General features: G+C 43.3%; 1 pseudogene; it reads right to left on the bottom strand.

The window, feature by feature from the left end:
* Window positions 1-872: 872 nt before the first annotated feature.
* Window positions 873-10,891, bottom strand: LOC124678027 (annotated as a pseudogene).
* Between the last annotated feature and the right edge of the window lie 657 nt (window positions 10,892-11,548).

The following is an 11,548-nucleotide window of genomic DNA, read 5'->3' as shown; positions in this document are numbered from 1 at the left end:
CCCACCCTCGGAAACTGCCTGGAATCGTACGAAGCGAAGCGGTACGCTTCGTCGAACAGAATTGGCTCGCTCGCGAGACCTCCTGAGGTCGCCGACCACGCGAGCAGAGAAGACCCCGCCGGCGGCGGGTCAAGTAAGGCCTTCCTCCCCACCCTCCCTTCCCTGGCGTCTCTCCTCCCTGGCCTCCTCTCTCCACGGCCTCCCGTCCCTGGCGCTCCGCTCGTCCTCCTGTCCGCCCAGTCATAACCCTAGATCGGGGACAGGACTAGGACAGTGGCGGGAGGGTGAATGGCGGCGGCTGACTAGGTAAGAGCTCCGGGGACGGTAGAGCGCTGCAGCTGCTCGGCAGCAATGGCGGACTCGGTGGACACATCGCTGCCCCCGAGCGAACGCGACATTCAATCTTGGTTCCGTAGGGTGTAGCCCTTTCTTTTTCCTGAATTGTTTCTTAGTTTGATATTATACAGAATCTAGTGCAGACAATCTGTGATGTAGTCGTGAATGTATAATCCATCACGATGTTGTGAAATTGTTATCTCTCAGACTCGTTGTGAAATTTCTATTGAACTGGTTGAACGAAAATGCTTTGCCGTAATCTGGATGTTGCAATTGTGAGTTGCACAACTATGCTGAAATTAGCTCCTAACGAATACAAGCATGTGTGCAGCAGTATTTCAATTGACTTATTGCACAAATTTGAAGGATCGTTAGTAACTATGCTGCTGAGCTTTCAACTTGATGATAGGTCATGTGACGGAGATATAAACATTCCAATATATACATATACTATTTTTATATTTATACATAAGTTTATGTTGTCTAAACTTAACAAAACATCAAATTTCATGGCTTGTACATTCAAACAGAAATTAGAATTAGATGCCACCCTTTGATTCTAACAATAAATACCATACACATCCAAACAACAGAATTGGAATTAGAGACCATTTCCTTTCCATCTTGGTTTTGGTAATGCATCAGGCTTCAGGGAATGATCTAACCAAAACTGGGCAGAAGAGTGTAGCGAGTTTCATCCAGATTACGCCATAATGTAGTGTCACGTGAATAAGCCTGAATACTGAACTCCAGTTCATGGTTCCATCACTGTTTACAGACCACTCAATACTAAATGTAGGTTTTAAATATATCCTACTGACTAAAATGTGCAGTATTGCAGGTTTGCAACTACTGAACAACACATTACAAACATAGTATCTGCTTATCAACTCAAACTCATTACTCGATCTTCAAAAAAACTTAAATGCACTTTAGGAGGTAACTCCAGGCCACTTGTGGTCCCTTCTAGCATCTCTACAACTCTAGTCATTGTTGGTCGATTACTAGGACTTACTTGTATACACCACAACCCGACCACTATCATCTTCCTCACGACCTCTGTAATTTCACCATTTATCTCAGAAGCACTCACACAATAATCATCTAGATGCTCATAGATCCACTGCGGGAAATATTGGCTGCTAGATTCACTGTCATTGATATTCTTCTCCCTTGCTCCAACCATCTCAAGGACCATCATTCCGTAGCTATAGACATCAGACTTACTACTCACTGCTCCGAAATGCTTTGAAAATACCTCTGGGGCAATATAGCCTATTGTTCCTCTTGCACCACCGATGGAGATAATACTCTCTTTATTTACGCACAGTTTTGCCATTCCAAAATCAGAAATCTTAGGGCAGAACTCTTCATCCAGTAGAATGTTGTGGGGTTTTATATCAAAATGCACGATGCGAGTGCTGCATCCACGGTGAAGATATTCAAGTCCTCGGCCAATGCCAACTGCTATATGAAACAATTTCTCCCAAGTGATAGAAATTGCGTCTTTAGAGCTGCTATTGAAAACATATCTTTCAAGTGAACCGTTAGGCATGTATTCATAGATGAGAGCCCTTTTGGATCCTTCGAGGCAAAATCCTAAAAGAGCCACAATGTTGACATGCGAAGTTCTGCTAATACTGGCTACCTCATTAATGAAGTCCTCCCCATCACCCTTTGAGGCCTGTAGTATCTTGATAGCTACCTGTCGACCATCAGAGAGGTTGCCTCTGTAAACAGCACCAAATCCACCTTGACCCAGCTTTGCAGCAAAAGATTTTGTTATTTTTTTCACTTCTGCGTACTTGAATCTTTTCGGGTATGGGGTCCCATTCTTTTGTAAGAAAGACTCAATCCTTTGTGTCCGCTTTGATATCTTCCCGGTCCAATTTTGTATGACGGACTTAATTTTTGATGTTACCTTTGATATAATTTTGGATCCATATCTCTTATAGCCCAACAAACATGCAAAAAATAGTAGGCATAGAAAAATTATGCTCGAGCTGCCTGCTATTATATCTGCACATAAAAGCAGAAAGGCATTAAGAGGACTTGCAATAGCACTTAGATGTGTGAAGTGAAATCTATCTAGCATACCACATTTGTAGAAAGGGTGTAGAGTTTGATTAAGAGAAACGTATGCGATTAGTTAATACTTTTTCATAATTTACTGTTTTTTTGGAAAGAGTATAGATGGTAAAATAACAGTTCATATTAAAGTTCGAAATTTAATTTGCCAAGGGACTTTGATCTCCCATTGAAATGGTGTATTTACGTTACAAGATATTTTATAATAAAACATTCTGACATACTACAAAATAAATATAAATAACATTTACTAATCTAGCAACACAAATGTATGGGTTATCCCTGCAAGTTTAAGTTTACTTCCAACATATTCCCGTCCCTCGCATCACCCTTCATGGGAAGTGACTCGAAGGAAACCTTGCCACCTCCTCTAGTTCTTCCATGTCGCCGACGCCACTGGCATCACCGTGGTGGCAGCTGCCCCCGCTTTCGAATGTGGCATAGGAGAGCAGGGGTGGAGCCCGTGGAGTTGCGGCGCGGTACAGTCGCGGAACGTGTGGCCACATGCTCTTGGTTTTGGTAGTTGCTACGTGGGCCCATTAGCGCCTAATATGGTATGCGCAGTCTGTGCCTTCTATGCACGGATGCAACTTCGGCGGTGTGGTGCCGATCTGGTTTGTTACCATCTGGCCTGAAGTTCAGGAGATCACCCTCACTCATCAGCCGTATTCCATTCAATGGCGATGGACTGACTCTGAGACTGTGATTGAACTTGGAGAGTTGAGCCATTAACCCTCTCCAACTCATCCTTGAGCTTTCCACTCATCTTGTGTTCCTCAAAAAAATTGGGGGGAGCGGATCCATCATTAGAACTTCCCTCTATGCGGATGATACGGCGATCTTTGCGCCCCCAACAAGTATGATATACAAAACCTCTCCTACACCCTTGAGTCTTTCGGGGAGGTCACCGGCGTTGATACAAAATTCCAAAAAAAGCAGGGTGGTGCCAATTATATGCAATGACATTGACCTTGATGTGGTGCTCGAGCACATTCCCGTGATCCGCACCTCCTTCCCCATGAAATATTTGCCCCCCACCTTGTTTGGCAACTAAAAAGGGTCGACTTTCAAATGCTTGAGGATAAATTGTCGGAAAGCTTGTCTCTTGGGATGGAAAGAACATTAGCATGGTCGGCAGTGGGGCTCTTGTCAAGTCCATGCTCACCTCACAAGCAAGTTTCCACCTCACACCACTCAACATTCCACCGGGCTGCCTAGCTAGTATGAAAAAAATCGAGAGGGCTTTCTTATAGACCGCCGACACTAAAGAGGTTATCAGAGGAAAATGCAAGCTAAATTGGGAAGCGGTATTTAGGACGATCCTCCTTTAGGGGCTTGGTATTCTATACCTTGAAAAAATCGCGAGGGATCTTAAGTTGAGATGGCGTTGGCTACAATGGCGTGACCCCAAGAGGCTATGGGTTGGGATGGGTAACCCTTACAAGAATGTTGACCTGGATCTTTTCTACGTCGCCACAACAATCACCATTGGGAATGGGAATATTTCTCTTTTTGGGACTCTTCTTGGCTACTTGGGAAAAAGCCAAAAGACACTGCGCCCCTTTTCTTCGATGCCTCCTCTAGGCAAAACTGGAATGTCAAAATAGCTCTTCATAACACTTCTTGGATTTCCAAGATCAAGATGGATGAGTCCTTATCTATTCCACACAATCAAGAGTATATTGCGCTTTGGGCCCTCCTCTACTCCATTCACTCCAAGAGGAGATTGAAGACACTATTGTTTGGAACCTAACACCAAGTGGTGGGTACTCTTCCAAGTCGGCATATAAAGCCCAACTCTTCGGGGCCACGGCTACTAGCATGAGTAGGTTGTTTTGGAAGGCTTGGGCACCACCGAAGATCAAGTTTTTTGCGTGGTTGGCTATTCGCAATAGGCTTTGGACGGCCGACCACCTTGAGAAAAGAGGTTGGAACAATTGTGGCCTTTGCCCGCTCTGCAAGCAAACTCAAGAGACGGTGGCACAACTTTTCTCCCATTGCCGGTTCACCAAGAGGCTTTGGGGTTTGGCCAAAGATTGGCTTGGGCTTCCCTCCATCCGAACGCAAGAGTGGACTTCCGACCTCACCGTCAAGTCATGGTGGACTTTCATGACTTCCTAAAACCGAAAAACTATGGCCTCCTTCACCATGCCCATAAGTTGGAATGTTTGGAAGGAGCGAACCTCGAGAGTCTTAAATAAAAAATTGGATCCACCACCAATTCTCTTAGCATCGCGGGGACAAAGCATTTTGGGTCATGTAATTTTGGAAGAGCAATCTTGTTTGTTGCTCTTGGACCTTGGACCTTAAAACTTGTCATGTCATGACGCCCCTCTTATTTAACGAATGGAGGCAACTCTTTTGCCTCCACCCTTAAAAAGGTTTGGGCTATCACTGCCAGTTGGCTGGCAATATTCGCAGACACCTTGCTCACATTTGGCGAATAAAAGCTGAACCAAAGATCATTTTTTCTGCTTGCTGATCTCTTACCTCTGCTGACGCTGACCATCATTCACATCTACGAAATTTTCTGAGATAATATTTTGTTATTAAAAAAGTATGAGCACAAATGAGAAGCAAAAGGATGAACTCGAGAATGAGAGATGCCACTTACATAGTTTTTGTCTCTTCAAGCGCAAAGAGCGTATATCCCCTGCATTATGTGAACATAAATTCTCATAAGTTGATAAATACAAGTTTACTGAACTCTATGTAGCTTAGTTTTTACGGGGAGAAAGTTGTGTATATATCTTGCAATGTACCCGTGACACAGATTAATCGTAGATCAATGGGAAAGGGGAAGTTTGATTAGCCAAGATTTTTTAAATTTAAAGTTCCAACTTTTGATTGTTCCAAAATATGGTTCATTTTACTAACTTAATTGGTCTCATTGCCAGTTTTCTCATGAACCGAGACTAGTAGAGAAACCCCCTTTTGTACCGGTTCCAAAGGGCATTTAGTACCGGTTTTGGAACCAGTACTAAAAATTCGGTACTAAAGGCCTCCCACCTTTAGTACCGGTTCACGTGGGCACGGATGAGCCCGCGGGGCTGGAGAATTTTGGTACCGGTTCATAACACTAACCGGTACTAAAGGCTATTTCGTTTAATTTTTTTTATCTATTTTTTCTAATTATTTTTCACTCCCTCTTTTTTCTTCTTCAGAATTTCTAGTATTTTCGTTAGTCTCTAACTACACTTTATCTCTAGTCGAATTACTTACCCGTGGTCAAAATTCCCGGTCGGTCACCCATCCTCACACTACTCCCGCACTAGCACGCTTAACTTCCGAGTTCCATCCCGTTCCACTTCCAAGTGCTTCGCGCGCATGTATGTGATAGTAGTATCATACAAATCCTATTAACATGTTGGTCGATGTCATACTTCTTTATTGTTTAAAATCTAAATAATTCTTTTAATAAACAAAAGTAATGATATAATAATAATGTTGAATAAATAAATTAAATTAATTTTTTAAATTTGTATTACTCCCTCCATCCTGTTTTAATTAACTTGGGGGAGAAAAAATGCTTCGGAAATTGATTTTTACATTCCCGTCCTATACAGTTTCAAATTTCAAAACAGACTCCCTAAGATCTACTGCCTGTGAGATCCGTTCCACCAGCTCGCCAATCGATCGATGGATTCAGCTGGGATCGATCGAGGGAAACGAAGGCATAGTCCCCGTTCTTCATCTCCGCGTCGAGTTACGGTCGGGAGAGACGACGACGGAGGAGCGAGGAGAGAGCTCAGATCGAGAGACGGTTTCCTTTCAGGAGGACGATGCTGAGGGCCGTGGCGAGGTGCTGCGGGGGCCACCGGGCGCGGCGGCGGCGGACGGGATGCTCTGGTAGACGGAGCTGCGCTCGCACGCTGCGGGGGAGTTCTCCATGGCCGCCGCGCCGCCATGCCGGCCAACCTCGCCATGGAGGACCAGGCGCAGGTGCTCGCCTCCCCGGCCGCCACGCTCGTCGGCGTCTACGACGGCCACGGCGGGCCCGACGCCTCCCGGTTCCTCCGCTCCAGCCTCTTCCCCCACGTCCAACATACGCCCACTACGCCTTCTATTCTACTACGAGGACGTGCGGCTAGGGAGTAAAAAACGACAGGGTTATTTTTGCAAAATTAGGGTTGAGTTAATTAAAACGGGACGGAGGGAGTATTTTTAATTATTTTTTAAAATTTTAATATTTTTTTGCCAAACCTAAAACCTGAAAATGTAAAAATCTTATAATTTTATAAAAGTAATAGTAATATTTTAGGACTCAAAAAATCTTATAATTATTAATTTTAATTTAATAAAATAAAAATATATAAAATTCTAAATTTCTGGAAAAGAACTAAAATATTCATGCTTTCATATTTTCATTTGGAATTTTGTGAATCTAAAAATTAGCTAACCGGGTAAACCTGGGTGAATTCGTATGTAACTTTTTCTCACGATGATTTTGATATATTATACGCAATTTTCCGACGTCGTATGCAAAAATTAATGCAATTTTACCGTTTTTCAAACTTTTTAGCAAAAAAAGTCAAACTTCGAATTTCTTAATTTCACCGAATAGTAGGTTGCATAACATACAAGAATCTGAAAACATTTTATTTTTTGAATTTTCTATAATTTTCATTTGTATTTTACAAAGCAAAAAGATCCGGGGGGGGGCGAGCAGAAAACGCCTGACGCTAACCCTTTAGTACCAGTTTATGACACGAACTGGTACTAAAGGTCCTTACGAATCGGTACTAAAGGTCTGAGCAGTGCAACCGGTACTAATGCACCCTTTAGGCCTGGAAGCCCCTTTTTCTACTAGTGCGATTGGTTATCTTTTCCTTTCTGATTGAATCTCATCCACCCGGAAACAGAAACTGTTATGTAGAAATCTTCAACAACAAAGCATTACATAAGTCGTTCCCTGTTTGGCAGGTTGCAGAAGATATAAAGCTTTTGGCACGGCGAAGGACTATATTACCCGATATAGGTGGCAGCATAATCTTAGGTTTGCTCCGTCTTCTTAGGCCTCGATGCAGTTTCACGCTGATTACATGTATTGAGCCTTTATCTTTTTTACTCAAATGATGGATATTGAACAGTCATGTTCATGTTGGTTATGTAGAGACTGGATGTAATCTTAAATTTTAATTAATAAAATGGTATTTACAAAAATAAAATACAGAGATCACGAAGCTGCAAACAAAGGGCAGTGGGCGGTCCAGCTGACAGATTAAGTTTTCTTTGTTCTTTCCTTGCCATGGCTGCATCCTGGTTGTGAATTCTCCCCCCCCCCCCCACCCACCCTTTTTTTTGCGTTTTTTTGCCGCTTGGCTCTCCATGTAACTATAATGTAGAGGTCGCCTCTACCTTCGATCAAAAAAAAAAAGCATAAGCCCGTGTAGAGGATTCTGACACTTCTTTCTTTTACTGAAGGCTCGAGCAATATTCTGACACATTGGTCTAGTTAGAACAAAATGAAGACATATATACGAGTGAATACTATTTTTTGCGAAATTCCACCGATCTATTAAAAATTATCAAAAGTAGTATAAAGAGATCTAAAAGTAATAGAAATTACAAATAGGTATTTGGACCACCTAGCGATAACTACAAACACTAGCGCGAGCCGAAGACGCGTCACCTGCATTGCCTCTCCATCACCGGAGCCAGGCAAAGCTTGTCAATCAATACTTGGACGCGGAGTTTGGCATGTAGTAATGTATAGGTTTTGCTTGAGAAATACTTCCTCATTATATAGGATCATTATATAGGCCAGCTTCATGTTTTCTCATTATTAATGGTATTTGAACTGGAAAACTACTATATTTTCTTGAAGATGTCGATGAATTAATTGGAAGCTAGTGGCGATGCGATGCACTATTGGTGTTGGCTGCTACCGAGGGCATGACTTTGCCAGGCTCAATGTATGTCATGAAAGATGAAGATGATACCTTTTACAAGTCCGCCTAGATCATGGCTTCTACTCGTCGACTCCTCTAGCATATGAAGGGAGGCACGTTGGCCTGGGTAGCTTTGGAGCCATGAACTCGTGGTCGTACTACAAGTGGAGTTTTTTTTTGGGTTTGTGATGCAATCATGAGGTTGTTTGTTCCATCCCACCATACATAGTAGGGTGTTGGAAGTGACAAGTGGTTGTTGTCTGGTTATTTGTAGAACTTGCATTGTAAGCCATTTGCCAAGGTTTTGAGTTGATGAAATTTATTTTATTTGTTTGAAACGGATGCAAGCAAAAGCTTTGCCTCATCTCATTAATTAAGAAAGGAGTTTTAGTTTTGTTACAAAATCCTAGCTTTGCTCGGGGACAAAAGGATCACTCTCGTGTTATGATAGATCCCAAGTTCCAAGCACCCGGGGCGCTTCAAACCACCGTATCTCCTTTAGTCTTATCTACAACAACGGATAATATAGTAGATGCATTGCGAAAAACTCTAGTGTTGCGATCATTTCAAACTTTCCGAGAAACAAGCATGATGAGGGAAGCAAACGATCCCCTTCTAGTACCGTTGGGGAAGACGAATGATAGCCACCACTCCTCCATTGTATCAAAAGAGTCCAAAAACATGTCAACCAAAGTAATCCCTAGCCAACCATGTCCACCAAACATGTGCACTAGAAACATGTCCACCAAACATGAGACTATACATGAATTACATCGAAAGAAATTGGACGGGGTGTTGTTTAAGATTGATTTTGAAAAAGCTTATGACAAGTTCAAATGGTATTCTTCTTCAACAAGCTTTGTGCATGAAAGGATTTCCGCCTATGTGGTATGAATGGGTAGCAAAGTTTGTGCAAGGGGGGAGTGTTGGTATTAGAGTGAATGATGATATTGGTCATTATTTCCAAACTCTAAAGGGATTATGACAAGGTGATCCACTCTCTCCTATGCTTTTTAATATTGTCACGAATATGTTGGAAATTCTTATTGCAAGGGCAAAAGAGGACGACTAAATAGGAGGATTAATACCACACCTTCTAGGGGGGGGTTATTGATCTTACAGTATGCCGATGACACAATTATTTTTATGAAACATGATTTGAACAGGGCAATTAACATGAAACTCATTCTATGCCTATTTGAACATCTATCCAGTTTAAATATTAACTTCCATAAAAGTGAGATTTTCTGCTTCGGAAAAGCTAGAGAAGCTGAGAATGATTATAAAAAATTGTTTCGTTCTGGAGTAGGTAATCTGCCGTTCAAGTATTTGGGAATTCCAATTTATTACAGGAAATTGTTAAACAAAGAATCGAAGCCAGTTGAGGACCGCTTTGAAAGAAAGTTAAGGTACTGGTTAGGAAAGATACTCTCATATGGAGACCGTCTTGTCCTAATTAATTATGTGTTGACAAGTTTACCTATGTTTCTTCTTTCTTTCTTTGAAATACCGAAAGGGGTAAGAAAAAGATTGAACTTTTATAGGTCACGTTTTTTCTAGCAAAGAGATCAACTAAATAAAAAAAAAATATCGCTTAACGAAATGGAATATTATTTGCCAACCAAAAGATCAAGCGGTTTTAGATATTGAGGTTTTTGATATTAAAAATAAATTATTATTGAGCAAATGGCTTTTTAAGCTACTTCTACCGGCATGCGAGACTTGAGTGGTGACTCGCGAAGCGCGTATTGAAGTACTTGTGAGCACCCCCACACGGCGAAGTGTCGCCAAGCAAATGCCAGGTCGAATAGTATTGTGTGAGCAAATTAATAGGGGCGCATACATACCGCACTGGCGCTCGTTAGCGCCATCGTCGCAGAAACAGGCGAACTCCAACCAGCCGTCGTCCTTCAGGCGTCCGTAGCTGCAGCGCCCACCGGACTGCTCGCACGCCACGCACTGCTCGGATTTGGCAGCGTAACGCATCTCGAACCCATCACTCAGCATCTCACCGAGCGACGCGTTGGCCAGACGATGCGAGCTCCGCACCGGCGTCGTCACCGCCGCCTCGCACCCGTACCCGTACGCTTTGACCGTGACCCCGTCATCCGGGAGCACGTACCAGGTGGTGTTCTGCTCCGGGCAACCCTCAAGCTTCACGGCGGAGGGCCGGGAAACGCCGGACTTGCAGTTGTAGAGCAAGGTGAGGTTGGAGTTGGAGCGTGTGAGCTGCAGCGAGGAGTAGTAGGGGTTGAGTTCGATGGAGAGGTCGAAGATGAGCCGCGGGCAGGTCGTGTTCCACACGTCGACGTCGGCGAGGGAGACGGTGTGATTGGTGTAATCGATGCGCAGGACTCTGTACCGGTGTTGGGCCTGTTGGCTTAGCAGAATCGGAGTGTTCTCCTCGCAGAATAGGCCGAAGCCCGGGTAGCCGCAGTTGCATTGGGGCCTAAATTGTCGAGCCAGAACGGGTAGGCGATGTTCTGCCCGCCGCAGGTTCCGTTGCTGCAGGGAGCGGTGTAGGCGTCGGCTGTGGCGAAGACGAGGAAGACGGCCGGGAGGAGCAGATGATGCATGGTTTAGCTGCACCTGCACTATGGGGGGACGTACGGGGAAGAAGAGACCAAAAGGTAAGAGGAATGCCAGTTAATTTATCCAGGGGTGGATGAGAAAAGGAATCTGCTAGGGCAGACGACCGAGGCAGTCGTGCTGGGAGAAATCGACCAGTGGTTCCATCGTTATGTGTCAGTGTCATACGACCACGAGTCAACGAATCCACTCGACGACCCATTCCATGATTCGAAATTACAATCACCTGTGGCTTTCCGCGCTATGGTGACTTGCTGCCACGAGTTTATAATCCAACTTATCTCAGAATTTTGCAAGTGAGGAGATTTTAGAGAAAAATGGTAGGTACGATAGGCTGGCTACAGAGCGTATGGAGGTGAGTGTATTCTATTCTTCGTTTAATGGGTTTTTTTCTCTCTTTTGGATTCAAAATATAAAGATGGAAGAAGTAATAAAAGCTAATAACTTGAATGATAAAACCTTAATAAAACGACTGTGTATATCGACTGATTGATACAAAAGATGGAGCCTTAAATACTACCCTTTATCGCATCATTGTCTCTAACTCACATTTTTTTAATTGTTCATTGCATTAATTATAGAGCTAATCGAAGAATTTGGTGGCCGACACACTAGCAAAGGAAAAGGTGATAAAAAGAGGGTAT

This window comes from Lolium rigidum, chromosome 7, assembly GCF_022539505.1.
Source record: "Lolium rigidum isolate FL_2022 chromosome 7, APGP_CSIRO_Lrig_0.1, whole genome shotgun sequence".
NCBI classification, from domain to species: domain Eukaryota; kingdom Viridiplantae; phylum Streptophyta; class Magnoliopsida; order Poales; family Poaceae; genus Lolium; species Lolium rigidum.
This window is presented reverse-complemented; position numbering and strand designations above follow the sequence as displayed.